The 27,471-nt window shown below is 48.7% G+C and overlaps 2 protein-coding genes across 3 annotated transcripts in view; both read left to right on the top strand.

Annotated features, from left to right (window-relative positions):
- LOC128136236 (zinc finger and BTB domain-containing protein 5-like) overlaps positions 1 to 27,471 on the top strand; it is a 450,489-nt gene that overhangs the window by 206,041 nt on the left and 216,977 nt on the right. The window lies entirely within an intron of this gene.
- LOC128136239 (E3 ubiquitin-protein ligase RNF38-like) overlaps positions 1 to 27,471 on the top strand; it is a 218,132-nt gene that overhangs the window by 13,048 nt on the left and 177,613 nt on the right. The gene's annotated exons all lie outside the window — the stretch shown is intronic.

Here is a 27,471-nt window from a genome sequence, read left to right as displayed (position 1 = left end):
TCACCAACTTGGTTGCCCTTCTCTGGACACGCTCAAGCAGCTCAATGTCTTTCCTGTAGTGAGGGGCCCAAAAGTGAACACAGTACTCGAGGTGCGGCCTCACCAGTGCCGAGTACAGGGGAACAACCACCTCCCTGTTCCTGCTGGCCACACTGTTCCTGATACAGGCTAGGATGCGATTGGCCTTCTTGGCCACCTGGGCACACTGCTGGCTCATATTCAGCCGGCTGTCAACCAGCACGCCCAGGTCTTTCTCTGCTGGGCAGCTTTCCAGCCACTCTTCCCCAAGCCTGTAGCGCTGCATGGGGTTGCCGTGACTGAAGTGCAGGACCCGGCACTTGGCCTTGTTAAACTTCATACAATTGGCCTCAGCCCATCGATCCAGCCTGTCCAGATCTCTTTGTAGAGCCTCCCTACCCTCAAGCAGATCGACCCTGCCTCCCAACTTGGTGTCGTCTGCAAACTTGCTGAGGGTGCACTCAATCCCCTCATCCAAATCATCAATAAAGATATTAAACAGAACAGGGCCCAACACCGAGCCCTGGGGAACACCACTCGTGACCCGCCACCAACTGGATTTCACCCCATTCACCACTACCCTCTGGGCTCGGCCATCCAGCCAGTTTTTCACCCAGTGAATAGTGCACTTATCCAGGCCACGAGACGCCAGCTTCTCAAGGAGTATGCCATGAGAGACAGTGTCAAAGGCCTTGCTGAAGTCTAGGAAAATAACATCGACAGCCTTTCCCTCATCCACTAGGCGGGTCACCTGGTCATAGAAGGAGATCAGGTTGGTCAAGCAGGACCTGCCTTTCGTAAACCCATGCTGACTGGGCCTGATCCCCCTCTTATCCTGGAGCTGCCGTGTGAGTGCTCTCAAGACAAACCGTTCCTTAATCTTTCCCGGTACCGAGGTCAGGCTGACAGGCCTGTAGTTCCCCGGATCCTCCCTCCGACCCTTCTTATAAATGGGAGTCACATTGGCAAGCCTCCAGTCCTCTGGGACCTCCCCTGTTGACCAGGAACGCTGATAGATGATAGAGAGTGGCTTGGCAAGGACCTCAGCCAGTTCCCTCAGTACTCTTGGATGGATCCCATCAGGTCCCATAGATTTGTGAGTGTCCAGATGGCGTAACAGGTCCCTAACTAATTCCTCCTGGATTAAGGGGGGTATGTTATGCTCTTCATCCTTACCTTCCAGCTCATGAGGTGGAGTACCCTGAGGATGACTGGACTCACTATTAAAGACTGAGGCAAAGAAGGCATTAAGTACCTCGGCCTTTTCCTCATCACTGGTTGCTACGTTCCCTTCTGTATCCATTAAAGGATAGATATTCTCCTTGGGATTCTTTTTACTGTTAACATATTTGTAAAAACATTTTTTGTTGTCCCTTACACTAGTGGCCAGATTTAGTTCTAGCTGAGCTTTCGCCTTTCTAATTTTCTCTCTGTATGATCTGACAAGATCCCTGTACTCCTCCCAAGTTGCCCGCCCTTTCCTCCAGAGATGATAAACTCTCCTTTTTTTCTTAAGTCCTAGCAAAAGCTCCCCATTCAGCCAGGCCGGTCGTTTTCCTCGGCGGTTTGACTTGCGGCACATGGGAATAGCCTGGTCCTGAGCCATTAAGATTTCCTTCTTAAAGAATGTCCATCCCTCCTGGACCCCTTTGCCCTTCAGGACCGTCTCCCAAGGGACTCTCTCAACCAGTGCCTTGAAGAGGCCAAAGTTAGCCCTCCGGAAGTCCATAGTGGTGGTTTTGCTGACCACCTTCTTTGCCTCACCAAGAATTGAAAATTCTACCATTTCATGGTCACTAAGCCCAAGACGGCCTCCAACCATCACACCTCCCACCAGTCCTTCCCTGTTCGTAAACAACAGGTCTAGCAAGGCTCCTCCCCTGGTTGGCTCACCCACCAGCTGTGTCAAGAAGTTATCTTCCACACACTCCAGGAACCTCCTAGATTGTTTACTCACTGCTGTGTTGTATTTCCAGCAGATGTCTGGAAAGTTAAAGTCCCCCACAAGGACAAGGGCACACGATTCTGAGACTACTGCCAGCCGCTTGTAGAACGATTCATCCGTCTCTTCAACCTGGTCAGGCGGTCTATAACAGACTCCCAGCACAATATCTGTCTTATTGGCTTTCCCTCTCACCCTCACCCATAAGCACTCCACCTTGTCATCAGAATCGTGTAGCTCTGAACAGTCAAAACATTCCCTAACATAAAGAGCCACCCCACCACCTCTTCTACCTTGCCTGTCCCTTCTGAAGAGCTTGTAGCCATCCATTGCAGCACTCCAGTCATGGGAGTCATCCCACCATGTTTCCGTGATGGCGACTAAGTCATATGTATCCTGCTGCACAATGGCTTCCAGCTCCTCCTGTTTATTGCCCATGCTGCGTGCGTTGGCATAGATGCATTTGAGCTGGGTCATCGAATCCACCCCTAACATCGGCACGCTGCCCCCAGGCTCATCTCTGGTGCACCTAGTTTTATCCCTTGCCCCCTTCGAACCTAGTTTAAAGCCCTTTCCATGAGCCCTGCCATCTCATGAGCAAGGATTCTCTTACCCCTTTGAGACAGCTGGACACCATCTGTCGCTAGCAAGCCCGGTGCTGTGTAAGTCTCCCCATGATCAAAAAACCCAAAATTCCACCGATGGCACCAGCCTCTGAGCCACGTATTGACCAGGTGTGTTTTCCTGTTCCTTTCAGTGTATTTCCCTGCCACTGAAGGGATTGAGGAAAACACTACCTGTGCTCCGGATCTTTCTACTAATCGTCCCAGTGCCCTGAAATCCCTTTTGATTGCCTTTGGATTCCTCTCTGCAATCTCATCACTGCCAACCTGCACAACTAGCAATGGGTAATAATCAGAGGTCCGAACCAGACCAGGGAGTTTCCTGGTAATGTCTTTTACCCGGGCCCCAGGGAGGCAGCAGACTTCCCGGTGGGATGGGTCAGGTCTGCATATCGGGCCCTCTGTCCCCCTTAAGAGGGAGTCGCCTACAACAATTACCCTCCTTTTTCTTTTTTCAGAGGATGTGAGAATGCGTGGGGATGCCCGACTGGGCTTAGGCACCTCCCTAGATAGGGCTTCATCTACACCCTGATCTTCACTGGCCTGGTCCTCAAGTTCCAGAGCCCCATACCTGTTGAGTAGGGGCAACTGGGAAGGTGAGGGAGACCGGGAGCGGATTCGCCTGCCTCCCCGAGCAGGGACCTGTATCCATTCCCCTCCATCTCTTAGGTCCCCTCCTGCCTGGTGGCAGGAGGGCAGGGGAACCTCCGCTTCTTGCGGAGCCTCCATCTGCTGCCCCTGCCTCAGGGATGGCAGGGTGCGGGCCCACCAATCTGTCTCCCTCTCACACTCCCTGATACTCCTCAACCTTTCCACTTCCTCCTTCAGCTCTACCAACTTGTCCCAGATGTTGTAATTTGTCTCAGTGGGAGCGGGCTGCTGAGAGAAAAAGGCACAGGGGTGGAGCTCCCGCTTAGGGCTGACCTTCTGAGAGAGGATGACCCCTATGGCTCCTCCGTCTAAGGCATCCACTTCTACAATGAAAGGCCGTCTGGGTAGTCTAGGAATGGGGCTGTAGTGAATGCCCGTTTCAGTTTCTTAAAGGAGCATTTCTTGAGTTTGGCGTAGAGATGCTTCTGTCGCAAGTCATGCGAGACTTCCTGCATGTAGTCTACGTGAGCCTCTTGAGCGGTTGAAAAAGTCAAGATGTCATCCAGGTATGCCACGACAGAGTTATCAAGCAAGTCCCTCAGGACATCGTTTATAAAATGTTGGAAGGTGGTTGGAACATTGCAGAGACCAAATGGCATCACAAGATACTCGTAGTGGCTGTACCTGGCGTGGAAAGCAGTTTTCCACTTGTCCCCCTGCTGGATTTCGAGCAAGTTGTAGGACCCTCTCAGGTCCAGCTTTGTGAACCAACGAGCCTCCTGCAGATGGACCAAGAGCTTCAGGATGAGAGGAAGAGGGTGACGGTTTTTAACCATTGTATCATTCAACCCCCTGTATTCTATGCAGGGGCAGAAACCTCCATCATTCTTTTTTGCTGGAAAATATGGGGGCCCTGGTGGGGGAGATGGAGGGGACAGATGAACCCGCATGCCAGATTGCCCTCAAGAGCTGCTAATTCCAGGCATAGATGCATCTGAAAGGCTCCTCCTTTCCTAGGATCAGGTCAATGGGACAGTCATACGGGCAATAGGGCAGTAGTGTTTCCACCCCCTTCTTCTCAAAGACATCTGCAAAGTCACTGTACTCCTCTAGGAACATTGTTGGGAGCGAGGGATCCAGTGACTGAGGCAGAGGTATGTTCAACCTGGACAACTGCTCACAGGATGTAGAGCCAGGAACATGGGAGTCTCTGGGTCAAGTCACAGAGGGTGCTGTGGTGGGGGAGACAGCCCCAAGAGGATCCCAGGGCCAGATCTTGTCCTCGGGCTCTGAATATCCCCTTTCCACAGGAAAGCCCAAGAAGACCAATTGTCAGTTAACGATAGGTTCTGCTTCCATAACCAGAGCAGCCTGAGGATGACTAGAAAGAGGGGTGTGTGCAGGATGAGGAAGGGCAAAATCTCAGTGTCCAGGTGCCATGGTTACCCGAAGGGGAAAAGTCTCATGAGTGATGACCCCCCCCCCAATCTCGGGTTCTCCTCCCATCTTATAGCAATGACTGTGCTTGGGGTGAGTCAGGGCTGGGCACTCTTTTCAGACTCAGAGGCCATAAACCAACGGGAGGTCCTGAGTCTACCAGAGCAGTAGTTTAGATGGTGTGCCCACCTGGGAGGGTGATGATCCTGGACTCACAATACCCCTCACCTTGTGCAGATGCCCCTGACCACTCTCCCTTCACAGTGGTTAGGGTAGAGGATTTGTTGGGGCAAGTGGCAACACAATGGCCTTTCTCACCACAGTAGAAACATACCCTTTCCTTCCACCTGCGTTCTCACTCTTGAGGCGAGGTTAGGTTTTGCCTATCTCTATGGACTCCTCCTCTGGGGATAGTAAGGGAGGTGGAGCAAAATGTGGAGGTACGCTCTCTCTGATGTGTTATCAGGCACTTCTCCAGAGTGATAGCCAGGTCTGACAGCTGCCCCAGGCTCTGGGGTGGGTCAGCCCTGGCCAGCTCATCTTTGAGAGCCTCAGTCAGCCCTGATCTGTAACAGGCCATAAGGACTTGGTTCCTCCCACCCGGTTTCCATGGCCAACTACATGAATTATTGAATCGAATTGAATTGAATTGGTGTAGTTAGTGCCTGACTGACTCCCTTGCCAGAGCTCCAGCAAGGCAGCCTCAGCTGCATGATTACAGTCTCCCCCAAAACTCTTCCAGAGCAATGAATAAATAATCAGGGTCCTGGAGCACTGTCTCATTGCACTCCATATAGGGGGTGACATGGTCTAGGGCCATCCCTGAGAGCCAGGATATTATTAATGCTGTGTGGCTAATTTCTGTTGGATAAGCAGTACAGATTAGCTGTATCTCACTAATAAATCCCCATACCCTCGCCTGATGCCCATTGAAGGGTTTGGGGAGGTGGGGGGCAGGGGCAGGCTGTGACCTGCCTCTGCATGCTGATTACAGCTTCCTGAAGGGTTTGGAGGTCAGCCTGGAGCTGTGGGGGAGCCATGGGGGCAAGTCCCTGTCCAGCCTGAGCGCCAGACTCCGTGGCACTCAGCTCAGGGCTCAACAAGGCCTGAGCTAACTGTCAAGGAGCAGCAAGAGGAGAACTGCTCCATGAGGGAAGGTGAGCTGAGAACCAAGGTGTGACCGATCAACAAACCCCTACAATGGAAGAAGGCTCAGAGAAGATAGGCAAGGGTGATGTGCTCATGAAGCTCAGAAAAGAATGTAGGAAGTGACCACACCTATCGTAAAGGAAGCTGAACTTAACACAAAAGGGGACTGTTTTAGATAAACAGCTGTATCGGTTGAGCGGGTCAACTGGTTATGTAAATGGCCTTCCCTAAAATAATCACTAGAGAGTATTGTCTTCCTAAGCCAGACAGACCAACATGGGGGAAGTGTATGTGTGGCTCAGCCCAACATAGAACATAAAAACTGGACAACCAGCAAGGTGAACTTTGAAGAGAGCAACAGGCTTGAGCTGGCTTCAACCCACGTATTCCTTCCTGGCAATTGGGGATGCTCAGTGTCGTGATGGTGAGCATATAGATATCGGTAACGGGAATCGTGTTTGTATTGTGATCCAACTATATGTTGCAATTGCTATAGTGTGTTTGTGTTGTGATTTCAGTAGGTTGCTGTATCACTCTGCTAAATCAAAAATCCCATGTAACGTCAAATACCTACAAATAAGTAAATCCGATATTAAACATTAAACCCTCCTCATGTGGAATAACTAAAAGAACCTGGTCAGAGAGTATTGGACTCTGACACAAGGGCAACCACAGCACAGGCAGGGGCGGTGCCCTAACCAAAAAGGGCACAACACCACAGTATCTGAGCAGGGTGAGCAGAGCAGGGGTGGTGATAGCAGCAGGTTCCATCAACAGTCCAACAATCATCAGACACAGGTGAGGTAACAAGTCAGGTCTGAGGTCAATCTGGGAAGTCCAATCAACATGTCAGGAGTGACAAGGGACAGGACTGGAGACAAGTATACCAACAACATAGCTCAAGCAAGGACATGTAGTCTGGGCCTGAGCTTAAATGGAGCTCCTGGACCAGTGAGCAGAGGGTATGTGCGTGGGAGTCCCAGGTAAGGTTGGTCAGGGCAATGAAGGCCTGTTATTGCACTCAGCGCTTTGACAGTTATCTGTCACGTCCGGCAATTTCTCATGTCATGGCCAGTAGTTTTCCACGTCTTGTTCAGTTAGATTAACCTCAGACCAGGGACTAGTCGGTGGTGTAGTCATTTGCCTGCAGCCCTAACACTGAGCTAGCCATCTTGGAGAGGAATGGGCTGCTGCACAAGGTGAGCCATCTAATCTACCTTAGATAATCATCTTGTGTCAAGCATCACCCTATGGGGGTGCTGTGACTTAGAAAAGGAGCTTGGGGTGACTAGATGTCCCACATTTTATTGTGTAAATAGGACAGGTGATTCCTACCCTGTACACCCACTGAATTTCAATGGCTCTCCGACTGTAATGTGGAGATAACGAACCGCAGGATATTGACATGCTGACTCTTTCCATGCATAGCACCAAGCACAACAAAACAGAAGAAACAACCAAGGACATTTTCATCAGAAAAGCTTTTTTTCTGTCTTTTTTCATGCAAAGTCAATTATTTTTCCACAGAGGAAAATTTTCAGACTGCTAAGCATATTTTTGATGACTACATAAATCGAGTAGAATTATGATAGAACAAGTCAGAATTAAAAAGAAAATCCTTGAAAATGCTCAAAGCTTTTGAGTTCCATGGGTTTTGAAATGGAAGGGTTTTTTGTTTTATAAATAAAAGTGATTACAAAATTAATTACAAAAATTGCTTTTTACATTTTTCCCCCCTTCCGGTCTCCCTTTTTCCCTTTCCCCATTTATTCCACTGATTGAAAACATAACAACAGCCATACTGGGTCAGACCTAAGGTCCACCTAGTATCCTTTGACTGACAGTGGCCAGAAGTGCATGTCAAAAGAAGGGGATAAGAACAGAGAAAGCGTATATGACGCTTTCTCAAGGGCTCTCTCAGCCTCTGACCATTTGCGAGAGATGGGTTTATTTTCTATTCTTCTTTTGTCACTCAGTGATGGTTCCAAAACTGAGGAAGACTTTTAAGAGTGCCACATTGGAAAAAGGAAAAAATATCACTTGAGAAACTTTTGTCGTTGTCTCCCCCCTCTCCCCGAAAAAAGAAAAAAGCGAGAGAGAGGGGACAAAAAAAGAAACCTCCCCAAAGATTGCCTGTTCTGTTGTGTTTCGTGGCAACCTGGATGCCAGCAGTGGGGTATGAGGGGAAAGAAGAAAACATGGAATATTTTTTTACAGGGGTTGTCTTTACCTCTAACATTTTGACCAGTTCTAATAAAACTAAGAGGACAAAAGGCCTTTGCAGCGGTCAGGGTAGGAGGTTTGTTGGGGTAAATGACAACACGGTGGCCTTTTTCACCACAGTAAAAGCATACCCCTTCCCTCCATCTCTGTTCTTACTCTTGGGATGAGGGGTGTGGGTGGATGGCACCTACTTCCATGGGCTCATCCTCTGGCAGGGTGTCACGGGTGAGACAGAGTAAACGAGAACCCATAGTGGATCTGGATACTGGGGTTTATTTAAGAACCAACAAGATCAGAGCTTTTACCCTACTTGATCATCTCACACACTCACTCATTCGCTCGCTTCCTCCCCCCCCAGTGTTACATTCACTAGGTCAGGTCTTAACTTCCCTTCCCATCAGGGAGATTGCTGCTGGTCCAGGAAGATTGAGCAGAAAGTTGGATCAATTCCTGCCGTGCCGCTACTCACAGTTACCGGTCTCAGGCATTGCTGGCCAAGGTCCCTGGGCATTTGGGGACTGGAGCGTCTCACATATGAGGAAAGGCTGAGAGAGCTGGGGCTGTTTGGCCGAGAGAAGAGAAAGCTCAGGGGGATCTCATCAATGTATACAAATATCAGAAGGGAGGGTGCAAAGAAGACAGAGCCAGGCTCTTTTCAGTGGTGTCCAGTGACAGGACAAGAGGCAATGGGCACAAAGTGAAACACAGGAGGTTCCGCCTGAACATCAGGAAACACTTTATTACTGTGAGGGTGACTGAGCACTGGGACAGGTTGCCCAGAGAGGTTGTGGAGTCTCCCTCCTTGGAGATAATGCAAAAGCCATCTGGACATAGTCCTGGGCAACTGGCTCTCGGTGGCCCTGCTTGAGCAGGGGGGGTTGGACCAGAAGACCTCCAGAGATCCCTTCCAACCTCAACCATTCTGTGATCCCCCCAGCATTCGTCTCTACACATCACCCTGATCTCCAGGATCTTTCCCCACTTCCAGGATCTTCACTCGCCCTCCCCCCCACGCCCCTCCCTGCCCCTCGAGACCACTTCTTCTTTTCGAGAACCCTTCTTTTTGGCACCAGCTTGTCTTTCCTGAACCCCAAGGCCTTGTTCTTCCCAGTCTAAATAGTCTACGTGCAGAAGCAGAATGTGTGATCAGCCTCCTAATTGGTGGTTCTGTCTCGTGTCTCTTTGTTAATTGGAGGATGCAGGATATGCCACTTTTGTTCAGTCCAGGTGTTATCAAAGTTTCCGACCAGCCTATGCCAGTTGCAGCTAGCAAGTAGCAGGCTTCCACTTGAGAGTTCAAAAGTTCAATTTCAGACATTCACCCACACATGCACCCAATTATCTGCCGCCTGTTAGCATTCACAACTTAAGCTATGACAGGGAGGTAGAGAAAAGCATGGCTGAGCTCCCCCAAGGATCTGGGCATCCTCTCTCTGGCACACCATCTGGCACCTCTCCAGGGTGATAGCCAGGTCTGAGAGCTGCCCCAGCCTCTGGGGTGGGTCCACCCTGGCCATCTCATCTTTGAGGGCCTCAGTCAGCCCTAACCTATAGCGAGCCATAAGGGCTCACTCTTCCCACCCAGTTTCCACGGCCAACTTCACAAATTGTGTAGTCAGCAGCCAGCTGGCTCCCCTGCCAGAGCTCCAGTAAGGCAGCCTCGGTCACAGCTGCACAATTGCTATCTCTGAAAAAAACCACTCCAGAAGAGCAACTAGGTCCTCAGAGTTCTGGAGCATCGGGTCATTGTGCTCCATATAGGAGGTGACCCAGTCTAGGGCCATTCCTGAAAGCTGGGAGATAATTACTGCTGAGCAGCTAATACCTGTTTGGTAGGCCCCTGGATAAGCAGCATTGGCCACATCCGACTAACAAACTCCCATACCCTTGCTCAAATCTCACGGAGGGGTTTAGGGAGCTGGGGGGTGCACTGGGTGCAGAGGATGCTAAAGCAGCCTGCAAGAGCTGTAATCTGCCTCTGCATAGTGACCACAGCCTCCCCCAGGGTTTGGAGGTCAAATGGGGGCTGTGAAGGCAAGTTCCAGCACAGCCTGAGGGCCAGGCTCTACCAGTACTTAGTTCAGGGCTTGAGACGGCCTGAGCTAATTGCGAGGGAGCAGCAAGAATGGGGCTGTTTCCTAAGGGAAGGTGAGCAGGAAGTTAAGGGTGGCCACAATACCAGCCAGGCAACAACCTCACCAACAGGGTGCAGTCCCATAGCACCAGAGGCAGATGAGTAGAGCAAGGTGGTGATAGCAACCAGTCCTACTGGCAGCCCAGCGAGCATCAGATAAAGGGAACAAGCTAAATCCAAGGTCAAGCCCCTCACCACCCCTGGCCCCCAAGCCTGCCTGGCCTCCAGGGCTCCCAAGAGGCATCTCCCATGCCATGTCCTTTTCCAGTTTCCTATCCCTGCCCTAGCTCTGTGTCCCCTGAAATAGTCCCATGACAACCCATAGCAATTAAATCACTCTACAGCAAGTCCCTTCTGAACCCGGATCTCTGTAAGGTGTGAGGACACACCTTGCTGGGAGGGGAGGCTGCTGTCAGTGCCCTGAGGGCATTAATAGGCCTGAATTGCTCTGACCAGCCTCCCCTGGAGCCTCCACCCTCACTTTCTGCCCAGGGGTTCCCTTTAAGCTCAGGCCTGGGCTTTCAGTTTCTAAGCTATGTTGTAGGTGCATTTGTCTGTGGTGCTGTCACAGCTATGCCTGTGTTTGGTCATGGACCTTGTTGATCTGGACCCTGATCTGCAGACTGGTTTCCTGGTTTGATCTTGGACCTGTCTTGTCACTGTGGATTTGCCTGGGCTATTTCTGCCCCTGGTTACTGTTGCTGGATCTGACCTGAGGACTGACTTCCTGGCTTAACCTTGGACTTGCCTCGTCACCATGAACTTGCCTGATGCTTTGAACTCTTGGTTGAACCTGGCTATCATACCCAGGTCTGTCCTGCTTGCCTTGCCCCAGTACTGTGGGACTGGGCCCTGACTGGCGAGGGTCCTGCTGTTGCATTAAAGGGTAAAGAAGTTTGGCAGAAAATGAACCCCCTTGCGTTCCAGCTTATCCTCAGATGTCAGAGGGGCTGGGGATGGCTAGGTTTAAATTCTGAGTGATGTCCAATTCAACGCTATAAGTCCAGTTGCGTTCAATACGTTGAACTATCACGATGACGGATGCACTAATAGCGTACTGCACTCTCAGCTTAGCTGCGTTCAACGCACTAGAATTACCAGACTTAGAGAGTTTGGTCGCATTTAACGAACTATCACGGCTAGATTAATGAGCAGCGCAGTTTATTAAAGCAACACGAGTACAGGTTCTTTTGGATTGCCGGTGATAAATACACTGTCTGCAAAGCTCTTGCAAATAATAATACAGTCGACTACAAGCACACTAAATTACGAAGGAAAAGAGCTTAGAGAATTCTAAGTTTCCCGGGAAAGCACTCGGTACAGCCGAGTGTTCGAATCTCACCCAATAGGCGTCCCTATGGGGGGGAGGAAGAGAGGTTCAGCCCGTCGACTGATCCCAGAAGTCAGCGATGTCCCCCCGACTTGTCCACGATGGTATCTTCCCTAGCATTTCTCCTCTCTTAAGCCCTTTTATATTTTCTTATTTTTAGGTGGAGCTTGAGTGACTCTAGTCATTGTTACGGATGCACGACTAACCAAATCCAACAGGTGTTAAAACTCAGATTTATTCTTCAGCAAAAGTTAGTTAGAAGTCCGGTAACATTTTATAAAACCACGGGCTCAATGATGTAAAGAGAATTAATACTACACGGCCGACTTAAGAATCCCCAAGATTTAAAGTGATGGCTCAAAACGCGCGTATCACTCACCTAAAAGCTGAGGGCTCTCTCCCTCGAGGAGTTACCTCGGGCGGTGCCCTGGCCCGAGGGGGAGTCCCCGACTGCAGACCCGCTGCTCCGAGGAGGACTGCCAACGTGTCCTCCGGCGGGACCCCGCTTATACCCCTGTCGAATCTGACCTGTGGTCATTTAATTCTATTGGCCAGGAGGGTCACCTCGGTGTACCTGGCGCATCTCGATTGGCCAGTTCAAGTTTCAACCTGCAGCCTCCAGGGTTTCCTTCCCCTTCTCCCTTCCTGGAGAAGTTTTGTTTCCCACTGGCGGGGAGGGGGGGGGGAATGTACTGCCACAGTCATATATACCTTTATTATGATCGGTGTAAAATCTCCTCGCTTTACTTTTAAAGGTATATGCTAGAGAAAATTCAGAGCGCATGCTCAGTGAGGGGTGGTCGCACCTTGGAGGCAGGTAGCTTTTGGGATGGAGGTGTGTTTTGGTATTATAATGAGATTATAGTGAGCAAAGTTTACCCAAAGGACATGATGTTGCGTGTCAGTACCCCAGAACGGGGCACTTACTTCTGATAAAAATCAGAAGTAGGGCAGCAGGTCGACAGAACCCCCATTATTTTACCTCCTTGCTTCAGTGGATTCAATGCAGGGACCTAGCGTTCTTGTTCCAGTAGTTCCAGTTCCCTCTCCCTGCGATGATATCACAGAGCCTGGCCGCGGTGTCTCCGCTCCGCTCCACCCTCCGCGTTACTTCTCTTAGGGTCAGCACACCAAGCTCCCCTGGTGTTGCTAACATCTAAGGTTGCAGGTTATGTTGCTTAGGGCATTATTATGGAACTGATTCCTTACATGTCCACTGCATTCCGCCCTGGAGGTTTTACCTCCCCTCAAGAGGGGGGGGGGGAACATATCGATAAGTCACTTCTAACAATCACTCCACATGATCCACCCCGTGACTATAGTCACTCGAGCTTCACAATTTTTTTTAAAAAGGATTGTGTACGTCAATCATATATATATCTTGTGCGGATGATAGATGAGTTAAGCGTTTTTCCATATTCCGTAGCTTAACATACAATGTGATTATAAAAGCAAAGCACAATACAGTGAATACGAGTGAGATAATGACAGGATGAAGCATCTTGTTGAAGATTCCTGTGGCAGTTGGTGACCATCCGAAAAGAGAGTCCCACCATTCATGTTCTTCATCTTTCTTTACCCTTTCCAACACCTGATGTATCCTCTCTGCATTGTGATGGACGGTAATCAGAGTTCTTTGTCCATTTTCTCAAACTTGCTTCAACAGTCGCTTCAGGTCTTCATGTCGTAGGAGGTTTCTCACCAAGGTGAGGTTCATTCCAATAGGAGTAGGCAGCAGATCACGAATTAGCATATAGTCAGATTGCAACAATTGATAAGAGGTAACCGGAGCTGAATAATCAAAAAGTCACATCCCATCATTTTAGTAAAGTTATCTGCCTTGCCAGATGTGTTATTGTGCTTGGCTTCTCACTCCCTGTCCCTTAGGGAGCAGCTGGCCCTTGCTGCAGCCTGACAGTGTTGACCCCAAGGAATGCCAGTAGTAACCAGCTGCCAGCTGGACTTTGTATTATGCAATGTAACCCTTTGAGCCTAGTAGACAGAAAATCAGCTGTACCATCTTGTAGTCCACTTATCCAGTCCATATTTCACCAGTTTGACTATAAGGATTCCATGGGAGACCATGACAAAGGCCTTGCCGAAGTCAAGGTAAACCACATCCACTGCTGTGCCCTCACCCACAGAGCCAGTCTTTTCATTGTAGAAGGCAATCGGGTTGGTCAGGCACGATTTGCCCCTGGTAAATCCATGCTGGCTGTTCCCAATCACCTTTTTTGTTGTTTGTGTCTGAACATGGCTTACAAGTTCTTCAGTCCTGTGGGATATTGAGGCTGCAGCAGAATATGTCAAACGTATAATAATTGTATCACACTGTGCTTGACTCTTTAAGAGGAGCCAGGTCCAGCCTCCATGTCCAAGGCAACACTTGTCAGGTGATTAGAAAAGCCAGAGCATGGTCCAAGGGGATGGCTGGCCCTGAGGCATAGGAGAGAACAGGAAGAGGGAAATGCCTCAGTGATGGCAGTGGGTGTTATTCCCAGGTTTTGATTTGAAGGGTAAGCCATGCCTTGGGAGGGGTTCTCAACAGAGCATGGAGGGCTCTAGGTAGATGGCCCTCCTGGCATCTCCACTTTCTGGGCACTGTCCCCAAACCCTGTGCTTCCCCTGTACCTGTGCATGACGCTATTGGTCGAGACTGCTTGGGTGAGAGAGGCTCTTCCCTTGGCTGTGCCTAGTATGTCGAGATGGGAAACATTCTTCTTTTACTGTATGGGCCCTTTGAATCTTCACTCTGGCATTGGTTTAAGTTGTGTCTGGGTCACCCCAGAGTGGTGCAATAGTTCTCTCTGCTATACCCTGCGGGACAATCTTATCCCAGTGCAGTGAGCCCATATGTCTTGGACCCATTCGCGCTCTTAACCCAGGCATTGCGAGCAAAACAGTCTTGACTCAGGGAATTTCACTGAATTTAATTTATTGCTGATTGCATCAACTTATAATTATGGATATGGGTACTGAGAAACAAGTAAGAGTCAAACAAACAGGGAAAACACCCTTTCTCCTTTGTCTGTCTCAACTTTGCTCCAGGCACCTCTCCTCCCTCCTTCCTAGTGTCCAATGCCCTTGCTTTTGCTGTATGTTACACTCAGTCCCTTCAGTGAGGTGGCGGGTGGGCACAGGAGGTTGGGGGTCAGTGTGGAGTGGCTTCCTTTTTTGTCACTCCTTGTTTATTACTCTTTTAAACTGCTCCAGTGGGGATTCCTCCACAGGCTGCAGTCCCCTTTGTGCCTCCGCCTGTGTCTCCTCCAGTATCTCCTTCTCTGCTCCAGCATCTCTTGCCCCCAGCGGCTATCGCCTTTTCTTAAATATGTTTTAGCAGAGGTGCCATGTGCTTCTCTGATTGGTTCCAGTTTTGGCACCAATGGGTTGGTGTCATCTGTTGTTGAGCTGGCCTGGAACTAGCTGTGGCCGGCAGAGGGCAGTCCGTGACCTCCTCCCACACACATCACCCCTGCAGCCCCTGCCCCCAATACCTTGCCAGTTATGCCCAATACACTCCACCCCCTGCCTCTTCGAAACACCTTAATATACATGCATTATAAACTCTACCCTTCTGCCCAGACAATAGGGATTGCCATGGTAACAATGTGTATGTGCATTGGGTATATGTGGCAAGGCTTGGGGGGGCGCGCTGCAGGGGTGGCCTCTGTGGGAAGAGGTAAAGGGCTGCCCCGTGCCAGACACAGCCGGTTTCAGCCAGCTCAGCAATGGGTCCACCGCAGGCCAAAGCTGACCCAATCAGCGAAGTGTGTGGTGCCTCTGCAAAAACATATTTAAGAAAGGGCAAAAAAACGCTGGGCGGCAAGAGGAGGAGGTGTTACCTGATCAGAAAGTAACTCCCGAAACACACAAAGTATGTTTAGAGAGGAGACATTGTTTTATTCTGCACAGGGTGCAAGGTGGAAGATTTCCACAAATCCAGCACACCTACTGAGGTTTTCAGTCACGCCTATCTAATACATATGTTCCACCTAACTATTGCATATTCATTACGTTGAGCAAGCATGACGCATTGTTCTCTTGAGCAATCATCCCAGAGTCTTCTATGCCTGCGCGGGGGTCTTCGGTGGTCGTTTGGGGAAGAATACCCCCTACTCCTTTTGCCCTTTTATGGTCGTGTGTCATCTGGGGACACCAGGGTCTTTGTTTCTCTTGCCAACCCCTCTGAAGGAGGATGTATGTCCTTAATTAGCAAGTCTGTGACTCTTTAAGCATCCTCTATTGTAAGCAGAATCTTAAACTAGATAAGCTTTACCTTGAGTACACATAATTTAAACAGTCCTTGAATAGCAAACTACCACGCTTCTCATGGTTTAGGTTTTTTTTCTGTAAACTATCACCGCCTTCTTATTTGTTAATCAGTCTTCTGAAGGCTTGAGGCAACAGAGGGAACAAGAAGAGTGAGAAACAACAGAGGGAACACCAAGGTCAGAGAAAGGAGGAGGAGGAGGTGCTCCACAGTGGAGCATATATATTCCCTGCAGCCCATGGAAGACCTGTGCGGGAGCAGATATTCACCGCAGCCATTGGAGGACCCATACCAGAGCAGATGGATGTTCCCAAAGGAACTGCTGCCTGTGGAGAGCCCATGTTGGAGCAAATTTTCCCGACAGGACTGAAGCCTGTGGAGAACCCATGCCGGATGTGGTGGGTTGACCTTGGCTGGATTCCAGGTGCCCACCAAGCCACTCTATCACTCCCCCTCTGCAACTGGACAGGGGAGAGAAAGTATAATGAAAGGCTCGTGGGTCGAGATAAGGACAGGGAGATCACTCACCAATTACCGTCATGGGCAAAACAGACTTGACTGGGGAAATTAATTTAATTTATTGCCAATCAAAAGTCAGAGTAGGATAATGAGAAGTAAAAACAAATCTTAAAACACCTTCCCCCCACCCCTCCCTTCTTCCCAGGCTCAACCTCACTCCTGGCTTCTCTACTTCCTCCCCCTGAGTAGCGCAGGGGGACAGGGAATGGGGGTTGCAGTCAGTTCATCATACTTTGTCTCTGCCGCTCCTTCCTCCTCACGATCTTCCCCTGCTCCAGCGTGGGGTCCCACCCACGGGAGACAGTCCTCCACGAACTTCACCAATGTGGGTCCTTCCCACGGGCTGCAGTTCTTCACGAACTGCTCCAGCATGGGTCCCTTTCCACGGGGTGCAGTCCTTCAGGAACGGGCTGCTCCAGCGTGGGTCCCCCACGGGGCCACAGGTCCTGCCAGGAGCCTGCTCCAGCGCTGGCTCTCCATGAGGTCAGAGCCTCCTTCGGGCACATCCACCTGCACCGGCGTGGAGTCCTCCATGGGCTTCAGAGTGGATATCTGCTCTACCGTGGGCCTCCATGGGCTGCAGGGGAATCTCTGCTCCAGCACCTGGAGCACCTCCTCCCCTTCCTTCTTCACTGACCTTGGTGTCTGCAGAGTTGTTTCTCTCACATATTCTCACTCCTCTCCCTTGGCTGCTGCTGCGCAGCAGTTTTTTTCCTCTTCTTAAATATGTTATCACAGAGGCATTACCACCGTCGCTGATTGGCTCAGCTTTGGCCAGCGATGGGTCTGTCTTGGAGTTGGCTGGAACTGGCTCTTTCCCACATGGGGGAAGCTTCTGGCATCTTCTCACAGAAGCCACCCCTGTAGCGCCCCTGCTACCAAAACCTTGCCACGCAAACCCAATACACTGGAGCAGAGGAAAAGAGTGAGAAGGCAGGAGCAGCAGAGAGGAATTGCTATGTACTGCCCGTAGACCCCACCCCTCCAGCTCCGCTGTGATGGGAGAGGAGTCTGCAGTGAAGGAGTGTATTGGGTGTACATGGCAAGGTTTTTTTGTAGCGGGGGGGAGGTGGAGGCTGCAGGGGTGGCCTCTGTGAGAAGAGGTCAGCACCCGCCCTGTGCTGGACACAGCTGGTTCCATCCAGCTCGCCAGTGGACCCACTGCAGGCCAATGCCGAGCCAATCATCGAAGCTGTTGGCACCTCTGTGAAAACATATTTAATAAAGGGAAAACCACCAGACGGGCAGTGGAGGAGAGAAAAAAAAGTGTGAGAAACAGCATTGCAAACACCAAGGTCAGAGAAGAAGGAGGAGGAGGAGGTGCTCTAGGCTTCAGAGCAGATATTGCCCTGCAACCCGTGGAAGAGACCATGCTGGAGCAGGTATTCACACTGCAGCCTGTGGAGGAACCACGCCAGAACAGTTGGATGTTTCCTGAAGGAATTGTGGCCCATGGAGAACCCACACTGAAGCAGATTGTTCCTGACAAGACTGCAGCCCATGGAAGAGCCCATGCAGGAGCAGATTTTTTCCTGAAGGACTGCAGCCCGTGGAGAGGACCAACACTGGAGCAGGGGAAAAGCGTGAGGAGGAAGGAAAGACACAGAGGAACTGATCAGAACCCCCTCATTTCCCATCCCCCCCTGCACCACTCTGGGGGCAGGTAGAGGAGTCAGGAGTGAAGGAGTGAAGTTTGAGATTGGGAAAAGGGGGGGGGGGAGTGTTGTTTTAATTTTTTTGTCTTTGTTTCTCACTATCCAATTTATTTTAATTGGTAATCAATTATATTAATTTTCCCCATGTCAAGCCTGTTTTGCCTGTGACAGTAACTGGTAAGAGCTCTCCCTGTCTTTATCTTCACCCACGAGCTTTCTCGTTCTTGTTTTTTCCTATTTTCTCCCTCTGTTCTGCTGAGGAGGGGGAGTGAGCATGCAACTGGGTGGGAGTTTGGCTATTAGCCAAGGCTAACCCACCACAGTATGTACATTCAGTAAAACTCCATCCCTTGCCCCTGCAAAACACAAAAACCTAGAAGGTTACAACACTTTGAACATATATCCATTGCAAACTCCACACCTTGTCTCTACAGACTAGATTATTTGGTTTAACCTCATAATAATCTGAACTCTTATTACAAACTTCAGGCCTTGTCCCTGCAAAACACACAGCCAAGAACATTATAGCCCTTTGAATATTCACTATACTTTAGCCTACAAACAAATGATTAAGATACTATGAGCAATGGGTAACACCACCATTACAGGTACCAATAGGTTCATGATTTCGATTGCTGTAGAGCTCCATCCAGACCCAAAATGGGTGGTGATCAGTCTTCACTTGACGGCAGTGGGAGCATTTCCTTATTTGGGGAGTAAGATGATGCACCAAATGGCTTTGATCTCCTAGAGCATGCTCCACATCCTCTAAGAGCATTAACTGAGCTCTGACCTTTGCCCTGCACTTCTAATTTCTAACTCGCAACTTGAGATCTCTGAAGGGCTTTCTGCCCCACTTCATCATAGCTTCCTCCTTTTCTTTCAGGAACATCCATAAGTCCCAGCGTGTAGGGCGGGCACATGGAAAATTTTCAACCCTTCTTGGCACCTGTCGCGAGAAAGGGTAAAGTGATTTGGCAGAACATAAACCCCCTTGCGTTCCAGCTTATCCTCAGATATCAGAGGGGCTGGGGGTGTCTAGGTTTAGATTCTGAGTGATGTCCAATTTGGCACTATTAGTCCAGTCACGTTCAACTTATTGAACTCTCACGATTACGGATGCACTAATAGCGCACTGCAATTTCAGCTTAGTCGCGCTGCATGGACTCACATGGCCAGACTTAGAGAGTTTGGTGGCGCCCAATGAGAAACTTTTACGGCTAGCTTAATGAATAGTGCAGTTTATTAAAGCAACAGAAATACAGGTTCTTATGGATTGCCAGTAATAAATACACTGTCTGCAAAGCACATGCAAATGATAATACAGTCGACTACAAGCGCATAAAATTATGAAAGAAAAGAGCTCTAAAGAATTCTAAGTTTCCTGGGGAAGCACTCGGTATAACCGAGGGTTCAAATCTTACCCAATAGGCGTCCCTATGGGGGGGAAGAGAGGTTCAGCCCGTCGACTGATCCCAGAAGTCAGCAATGTCCTCCTGACTTGTATATGATGGTATCTTCCTGTTGACACGGAAGTCACGGACACTGCACACAATCAATATGATCAAGCAGATGCCACTTTATTGCCAAGATAGCTCGGTTTATATGTTCATTCTAGTTACTGTTCACGCATAAGCAAATTAGAGATTGGTTAGCATGAGCTGTCCACGCGCCTAGTTACACCTAGTGATTGGTTATAACAACACTGTACACGCGCATAAACATAAGGCATAATTGGTTGTATTAACTAAAACATGCGAAACTTGTCTCAGTCTAATTGGTCAAGATAAGCTGTGGAATTGAGGTTCTTTGCCAAGTTCCCTTTATCGTGGAATGCGCACCTGTGTTCTTCTAATTGGTATCTTTCTTTTTTTGTCTTCTTGTTTATTCTGTTCAAGGCCTTCTAAAGGCATCTGGAATGCTCTTACTACCATTAGCTAAATATGTGTCCACAAGCAAAGCATCCTTGAAGTCTGCTGCCTACAAAACATCCTTGGCTCACAAATTGATCAATTCTATCGAGTCTGGATTGTTCACTGTGTGCCCATTACTTTCCAAGTATCCCACAAATCCCTCTTTTTGTTTTTGAACAATCCAGACTTTAGCCATTGCATTCTGTACCATCCTTCCTAAACAACTGAGTATACAAGGGATAATTAATAACAAGACTACCAATACTAACAAAGCAATTCCCAACATTTTTAACAGATCTCTTATCCATCCCATAATTCCCCAATGGGTAAACAGCCTGTCTAACCATCCCAAACCATCACTAACCTGCAGTTTTTGAACTTGGTCCTTCATCATTTGTATAGCTTTTATGGACCGATTCAGAGTGATCAGATAAATTCATACAACACATTCCATCTAAATCTTCACAACCATGACCATGTGCTAGCAATAGAAAATCAATAGCAGCTCGATTCTGCAACATTGCATGCCGTCTTGCACCGCAAACTCAGCCCAGCAATCGATAGGTGCCAGCTTTATGTGGGCGTCCCCATGGAGGCAACGATGGCCTTGCCGTACACCAGCCCGATGCTGTTCGGAAAATCCCGGTATTTATACATTTGCAGAGGATCGGATTTAAGCACACGTGGCCAGCGGGTGCCAAAATCCGCCTCGGTTGCAATATGGGGAGCCTATGACGCATACGCTCGCTGGCCAGGCGCGCTGCACGAGTCATAGCCATCCTGTCTACTGGTTCATGGGTTTTGTGATGCGGTTGCAATGCACAGAGAATCTTGACCTGTTATGTTGGCCAAGGTAACCTACAAGATCTATGAACACAATTAATTAAACACAGTAAAAGCAACATTATACCTAATAAAATACACAAGAATAAAAGAAACCCTGATTTTTAACAAAGATACAAACCAACTCCTAAGTCCCCATCCTGCAGCTAAATGCTCTAAGCCGAAATGACAGCTTTCTTAATTGCGTTAAAGCTCTTGCAGCTCCTTCTTGCCTCTGTAGTTCTGTTATCTTGTTTATTAATTGCTCCACTGTCCAAGTTCCTCATGTCCATTGTTTTTCTGGTGGTTCAAAGTCCATTTATAGTGCAGCTGTCATGTACTCCGGCCCACTCATGCTAACTGCGTCCTGCTTATGCTAACTCTAAATAATCAGGCTCAAAGAAATGTCTCCCATTTTCCATGAAATCTCCCACAATTCCCCCTTTTTTTTTTTTTTTTGTGCAAGCCAAGTTACATGAAATGCTTTTGCACTCATACTTTCAACTATTTTTATGATACGTGGTACAATCATTACAACTGCTAATATTACAATTAAAATAACTAAGCCATGTATAAGCAAATCTTTCAACCATCTCGTAATTCTTAAACTTGTTAGTCATCCACTTAACCCTGTGTTAGTTATCGTGAGTCTTTTACTGGGAATCATATTGATATTGGGTGTCAGTAACGTAAGTCGTCCGAGGCTACATGGCCTCCTGTTAAGTTTCGATGGAATTCTCCCTCACGCTCTATCCCCACAAATTAAAAACATCCCTGCAGGTAAAGCAGCTGGAATAGAAAAAAAAGAGCGTGATATTCTGGAATAGATATAGTTACACCAAGCTGTAGCATTTCTATATACAGGCAAAATAGCATTTACATTCTGACCCTTTCGAGTGGTGTTATAGGTGTAATTAAACATCACACAGGCATTCATGATGACTGATCCTGACAACTCTAACTCTTGAGGTTCTTGCATTACTTGAGGCAGGTGTGCATACGCACCGTCCCAATTATTGACACAGGATTGTGGGTTAGTACAAAGGGAAAATTCAGGCATTGGATCTGGCCAGGTGTCTAGAGGTAACCCCACCAAAGAGGTAGAAAAAGGGTTTTCAGGGGTAGCGACAGAAAGATATATAGTTTCTTGATGCGTTATGTTCGTCAAAGTTACCCATACATTCTGTTTTGGTTGTTGGATCATCCATTCTTCACTTATGTGTGTCACCCATAACAGGCCAAATGCAGCAAGGAGGAGGAAAGCGGGGGGGGGGGGAAGGGGGGTGCATCAAAGGATACGGTTGGCGTTTTTTCTCGCTTCACAGCAGCCTCCTGATTCTGTAGGGTTTCCTTTAAGCATACAGTTAGGGAGGCTTGGGAACCGTCAGATGGCTGATTAATATCGGCAGTCCCGGTGAGTGGAGCAGAAGTCAAGGGCACAGGAGCAGGCAGACAAGCTCCAAAAGTCTCTCTCGCTGCATTATGTTTTTCTCTCCGTGTTTTTCCTTCGCTTGTGGTGGGAGAGAGAGCAGCAAAAGCAGACGCAGACGCTTTACGATCTGCTTTCATTAATTTCCATAAAGTTGTAAGACCTTTAACTTCTTTAGACCCGTCACTAATTTCATCCCATAGGGAGGTTCCGATAGCTTCCCAGGTACTAAGCTCAAAAGCTGTACCCACACTAATTAAAAGGTTTCTGTTCAATGTTTTAAAAGCTAAATCTTGACTGAGTTGTAAAACTTCTATGGCAAATTGTGCCTGCCATCCTGATCTGGCATAAGGACCTGCCCCCAATAACATTTGAGCTTGCACTCCAAACAAAGGATCCCCGTTCTGTCGTGGGATAGCAGCTGCATTTTCACAGGTCGCTTGCCAGTTTTGATAAAATTGAATCTGCTGAGATGGAAGCAGTAACATTTGCACAATCATTTTAACATCGTATGGTGTCAATAAATGTGTAGAAAATACATGTTGAATAACAGATTGACTGTATGGTGATTTTAACCCATATTGAGTGATTGCTGCCTTAGCTTCTTTTAAAACTTTCCAGTCTAACGTTTCCCAAACAGAACCCCCATGCGCCCCTGCCACAACTGGAAACGCAGATGGAATAATTTCACCTTCAATCAAAGCATCTCTGATTACCCCCTTCCATCTTTTTGCCGGATCTCCCACCCCACTCCCTGTTAATAAGGTCACCGGAGGTGGCTGTGGCAAAGGAACCACGGCACCGATCTCACCCGATATGTCCTGGGAAACACAAGGATTCATTGGAGGTGGTTGCGGGAACGACGAAAATCCTGCGTTGAAGGGTGGTGGAGGTGCAGGAAAAGTTGAGGACGCCGGCTCGGACTTCACCGACGGCTCCAGGCGGGCTTCAAGAGTCTCTAGCCTTTGTAACAGTTCCTTTAGTTGTGGATCCCCCGAACCTATTGCCCGTTCCTCCTTTCCCTCGAGCGGGGATGGGGGAGTGGATGGTGGCAGTGGTGGATACAGGGATGAGGCAACTGGTTTAGGTGATGAAGGACGAGAATTAGAGACTAAGTTGTTTTCCGTCTCTTCTGCTGGTAGTGGTGGAAATTCTGCCAGGCTGTCGGCTTTTTCCAAGGGCTGATCTCTGGGCTCTGGATCTGCTACCGCAGATTTCCTGACTGCACTAGCCCCTGCGCCGGATACACGGGCTGGAACAACGGCTGGAATTTGTGGTGGCGCAAAGGTGAAGCTCGCCGGGGATGGCATCCCTTGTGGCCCTTCGGGCTGCAGTGCGGCAAAAGCGGAAGCTACTGCCGAACGTTCCGCTTTCATATCTTTTAAAGTTTCTATAATTAACTTCCACATGGTGGAATATCTGCTCGCCTCTTTTGAACCCGAACTTATGTTATGCCATAATTCTTGCCCTATCTTTTCCCAAGTAGGAATGGCAAAAGCATCTCCAAAGGTAGGGAGTAAGCTTTTTTCTCTCACCCATAGTAGCAGGGCTTTCAGGGTAGACGAGTCATAACTTAATCCTCTCGTAGAGAGCATATGTTGGAGGAGCTTAACCACTGCTGCCTCTTCCTTGGACATAGTGGACCCCATCTCCTCCCTGGCCGCTCGCCTGATCAGGACGAGATTCCCACGACGGTACCGGTACCGTTTTTTTTTTTTTTCCCGAGTGCCGGGGCAGCACTCACCTACGGCCGGCTTCCGCACCCTCTCTCCATCGGCTCCTGTCGTAGAATTCAACACCGATCCGAGGGTCCCTGTTCGGGCGCCACTTTTTGACGCAGAAGTCACGGACACTGCGCACAATCAATATGATCAAGCAGATGCCACTTTATTGCCAAGATAGCTCGGTTTATATGTTCATTCTAGTTACTGTTCACGCATAAGCAAATTAGAGATTGGTTAGCATGAGCTGTCCACGCGCCTAGTTACACCTAGTGATTGGTTATAACAACACTGTACACGCGCATAAACATAAGGCATAATTGGTTGTATTAACTAAAACATGCGAAACTTGTCTCAGTCTAATTGGTCAAGATAAGCTGTGGAATTGAGGTTCTTTGCCAAGTTCCCTTTATCGTGGAATGCGCACCTGTGTTCTAATTGGCATCTTTCTTTTTTTGTCTTCTTGTTTATTCTGTTCAAGGCCTTCTAAAGGCATCTGGAATGCTCTTACTACCGTTAGCTAAATATGTGTCCACAAGCAAAGCATCCTTGAAGTCTGCTGCCTACAAAACATCCTTGGCTCACAAATTGATCAATTCTATCGAGTCTGGATTGTTCACTGTGTGCCCATTACTTTCCAAGTATCCCACAAATCCCTCAATAGTCTTCCTCTTTTGGGGTCTTTTTTTCCTATTTTTCCTTTTAGGTAGAGCTTGAGTGACTCTAGTCATACATACCTTTACTTTGATTGGTATAAAGTTCTCTCGCTTTGCTTTTAAAGGTATATACTAGAAAAAATTCAGAGCGCATGCTCCGTGGAGGGGGTGGTTGCACCTTGGAGGTGGGTAACTTTTGGGATGGAGGTGTGTTTTGGTATTATAATGATATTATAATGAGCAAAGTTCGCACAAAGGACAGCATTTTGTCAAAATATGACAGACTATTGGCCCAGGGTGGCAAATAGGCAGCTTATCAGTACCATAGTACCATGAAGTTCCCATCTCTGCAGTGATTCACAGAGCCTGGCCACGGAGTCTTCTCTCCGCTCCACCCTCCGTGCCGTTTTGCAGGCAATGTTGTCTAGGGAACCACTGTGGAATGGATTCCTTGCATACCAGTTGCATTCCACCCTGAAAGCTTCTTCGAAGTTATACCTTTCCTTAATGTGTGAACAATACCGTACCTTTAATATAGGTTTAATTTCTAAGTCACCTCCAGTAATTATTCCACAGCACCTTTTTTTGAGTTTGCCCATGCTACTGGACAATCTGCATCATCCTTGGCTATGCTGCTAGTCTTACACCTGCCTTCCAGCATGTTCCCCCCCAGTACAGTACATATAGGTCACTCCTTGATCCATAGGATGTCCCACCATCTCATCAGGCAATGCCACGGGAGCATTAGTAACTTTGCCTCGCTGTCAGAGCTTTTGGGCCATGGCATTAGTGATCACTGCCTTTTTGTGGGGGGGTCCCTTCTCCCTTGCCTGTAAACACACTCCAGCAGTCCAAGCAATTGCAGTCGATTACCTCCTTCTTCCCAGTCCTTCCACAGGGGTCTCTCATTTGCAGGATCAGACCATTGCTCCACATATCCCTCCATCAGCTGATCCCAAAGCCTTCCTCTCTTGTGCAGAGCAGCATTTACAAGTGTCATAGGCCCCAAACTCCCCAAAGCAATGCTCTCTTGAGCCATCAGCTGTATCCCAGCGTCTCCAGTTTCCCAGCAACACCATAGCCACTGCAGGAACATGTCCGTGGGGTGGAAGCTGTAGGTGCTCTGAGTAAAGGACCACTGATTGGTCACACTCCGGGGAGCAGTGCTCCCATTTCCATAGGTCTGCTTGCTCACTGTAACTGGGGCGGCCTGAAAGGGATCGGTTTTTAAGTCACCATCAGAGTCCTCAGTTTCCTCATCCCAGGTGTTGGGGTCCCACTCCGGGGCAGTCAATTTATGCTCTCTGGCTGCTCCTGCAGCAGCCTGGGCAGTTCTGTGCACAGCTTTCCACATGGCCATTTCAGTGCTAGTAGTTGCTAACTTCTGACCAAGGGCTTCCATTTTGGAGCACACAGCAAGCCCCGGCGCACTCCCACAGCAGAGCAGCACACTTTTCTCCAGGCGTCTCACATTCAGCACAGCCCCTCTGCAGCTCCCAGGCTAATGCTTTTGGATCCTGCACGTGGTGACGGTCCAGGTTCCAGGCCACTGGGACATGGGCTTGGAGAGGGACCCGTCCCAGTTCTTCCCAATTGCCTTCCCATCTGGCAGGCGCTCTCTCTCTGGTCCCCTCCTTGACTCTCCCCTGTGCTCGCACCTACCCACTCCATAGGCAATGGGTGCACCACTACCACCACAACACAACACCACAAATTTCCAATACCTGAACTAAGGCTCCCTCTGGAGTTTCAAAGTCACTACCATTATTCCAATCCCAGGCTATGCCAGGTCCAGGAGTTGCCCTTGTTCTCTACCAATTACTGCTGTGGGCAAACCAGTCTTGAATCAGAGAATTTCACTGCATTTAATTGATTGCCAGTTACATCAACTTTTAATTATCGATTTGGGTATTGAGAAACAAGACAGACAGTCAAGCAAACACTCAGGGAAAACACCTTTCCCCCCTCTTTGCTGGTCTCAACTTCACTCCAGACATTTTCTCCTCCCCCCCTTCCTAGTCTCCAATCGCTTTGCCACATGTTACATTCAGTCCCTTCAGTGACATGATGGGTGTGCAAGAGGTTGGGGTCAGTGCATGGTGGTTTCCTTTTTTGCCGCTCCTTGTTTCTTACTCTTTTCAACTGCTCTGGTGTGGGCTTCTCCACGGGTCAGGCTGCAGTCCCCTCAGAGGCATACCTCCTCCTGTGTCTTCTTTTGTGTGTCCTCACGTCTCCTCCAGTATCTCCTTTTGTGCCTCCTCTGCTCCAGCGGCTATTGCCTTCTTAAATATGTTTTAGCAGAGGCGCCATGTGTTCCTGTGACTGATTCCAGTTTTGGCACGTGGTGGGTTGGTTTTGTCCATTGCCAAGCTGGCTGGAACAGGCTGTGACTGGCACAGGGCAGCCTGTGACTTCCTCCCACACAGGTCACCCCCGCAGCCTCCGACCTCCCCCCTCAGTTACCAAAACCTTGCAAGTTATGCCCAGTACACCCAGGTCAAATCGATCCCTACATTTCCTGTTCTTCTTATTGGTAGTCTCTCTCTGAATGATTATAGTTCCTTCAGGAATGCAAGCTTCTTTACAGGGCTAACAGACAGACACCTATGTTCCTCGCTCCTGTTTGTTTGCAAATAAGCAAGTAGTTGTACATGCTCTTCAACTGTGATGTGTACTTGGTTTCATTTATTTCATCTCCTGGCTGAGCTCTGTTTAGGGTGAGATGTTTGCAACTCAGTGAAATCTACTGCAGAGCTCAGAAATGATTTTTGTTAACACTGAGCACAGTTACATCACAGCTTCCAAGTAATTAAACTCAGGGACGGAGTGTGCGTCTGTGGAAGGAAATGGGACGGCCCATCTGAAAGTTCAAAGATTTGTGTAAAGCCACATTAGGGAAATGCCATCTAATTGGAGGAATCCAAAATCTGAATACACTTCCGTGCATTACAGATATTGATATTTCTTTCCTGGGAGAGGTCTCGTCTTCTGCCTTTTGCATTTCTCATTCTGCACTGAGGCTAGCAATACTCCAGTGGA

Source organism: Harpia harpyja, chromosome W, assembly GCF_026419915.1.
Source record: "Harpia harpyja isolate bHarHar1 chromosome W, bHarHar1 primary haplotype, whole genome shotgun sequence".
NCBI classification, from domain to species: domain Eukaryota; kingdom Metazoa; phylum Chordata; class Aves; order Accipitriformes; family Accipitridae; genus Harpia; species Harpia harpyja.
The sequence above is the reverse complement of the archived record's forward strand: the minus strand, read 5'-3'. Positions and strand labels throughout refer to the sequence as shown.